The sequence below is a fragment of the Limulus polyphemus genome, unplaced genomic scaffold, assembly GCF_000517525.1.
Source record: "Limulus polyphemus unplaced genomic scaffold, Limulus_polyphemus-2.1.2 Scaffold814, whole genome shotgun sequence".
NCBI lineage: Eukaryota > Metazoa > Arthropoda > Merostomata > Xiphosura > Limulidae > Limulus > Limulus polyphemus.
Window position 1 is genome coordinate 405,023 of NW_013666424.1, and position 1,951 is coordinate 406,973.

Here is a 1,951-nt window from a genome sequence, read left to right on the forward strand (position 1 = left end):
GTTGGCAAACAGGATTTCAAGGTAGCTGAGAAAGCAAATACGGCTAACAGCTTAGAAAATAATGCATTTAGGGGGCAAGGATAGGCTTGGGTTTAGGTTAAGCAATCGGTTCCAAGCACTAGCTAGTGATTAGGGGGAGCAGGTAAGGGAAACGGATGGAATCACAAGGGATGATAGTGTAAAGGATAGGGAAGTTATAGTTGTAGGTGACTCTAGTTAGGCATGTAGATAGAGTAATAGGAGCAAAAAAATACGCTTATGCTATGCAGGAGCAGGGGTACAGGATATAACTGATAGAATCAGAGAGATAGTTAAGGGTGCTAGAAGCAATGCGGTTTTTGTGGTAGATGTTGGGGCTAATGATGTAAGGAAAGATGGATCTGAGGAGCTTATTCATAAGTATAAGACAATGATAAGGGCATTTAAGGAAAGGGGCCATAGCCTGATTTTGTCAGAAATATTACCAAGAATAAATTGTGGGGATGAGTTACTAAGTAGGTCACTAGGATAGAATGCCAGGCTTAGATCAAAATGGAGGGTGAGCAAATAGGCTGGTTGGATTTGTGGGATAATTTTAATAGGAAAGTTAATATTTTTGGAATGGAAGGCTTGCACTTAAACAAGGCAGGGCTAGCATGTTAGCAAAGACTATTAACTCGGTTGTAGTGATAGATCTAAACTAGGGCAAGACAGAGGTGGGAGCTAAAAATCTATGATTAATTGTTACTATTGTAAAACTAGGAAAATTAGAAGTAAAATTAAGTTTAAAGCAGTTGTGAAAACTAAGAATTTTGATATTATGGGTATTAATGACTGTCAACAAACCTTGAAGAGTATATGAAACAAAAATCCACAACTATAATATTAATATTTTAAATAGAAAAGTGAATGAGCATTAACTGTACTTTATCATGTCAAGTTTACTAGATTAGATTCAAGTTTTATGTTTATACTTTTGCATAAGCTGAGTAATTAAATATAATGACGTGTTTGTTTTGCTTTACTTTGAAAACTTCCTATGTATTTTATTATAAGAATTAATTAATTAATTAATTAATGTAAGAAGAATTACTTGCACATATCGCGGGAAAATTTTCGCCAAAGAAAAGTTCGAATATCTAAAGTTTGGTATGATATAAATGTATTTCATTGGTCTTTCTAACCATATTAACATCACTGTTTATTGAGGTCAACCATGTGATACAGGATATTTTTTGCTCCAATTTTCACATGTCTACATAAAAATGTAAGTTTGACCTTTTCTCCAAATTTTTGTTTTTCACAGATAATTCAGAGATGTTGCAAGAGCTTCTTTCCAATCCAACTTGAACAAAGAAAGGAGATATTTATCATTTTGACATTATTCAACACTGAATTCTTAGGAGGCAGGGGTTACTTGGAGACTGTTCTTATATCTAAAATGGGAATATATTTAAAATGGTAAAGAACAGCGCTATTAAAATCGTTGGGCCCGGCAAGGTCAGGTGGTTAGGGCACTCGACTCGCAATCTGAGGTTCGAGGGTTCGAAAGACCATTGGTTATTTATCAAAAACATTCCTGAATGTTTATATATACATTTTATTCATCTATTACAATGTTTTCTGTACATAATGAAAAATTAAGTCTGAGACTTGAAGTTTCTTAGAAGAGCATATACAGATAGAATGAATGAGATGACTTTTGTAGTTTTTCTTTGGAATTTATATGTAATATTTGGTATATGCTTGTTTGCTTGTTAAATCGAAAAACTGCCCAGTAGGCTATCTGTGTTGTGTTCACTACAGGAAGCTAATTTCGAATTTTAATTTAAAAAATTTCATTCAAACCACTGAGTCCCCCTAGGGGATAATTAGAAAGCTATATTTTCTTGATTGTAATTTTACTTGACATAAATGATGTTACTGTCGTTCTTTACAAACTCAAGTTATTGTGGGGAGTGTAATATTGGCT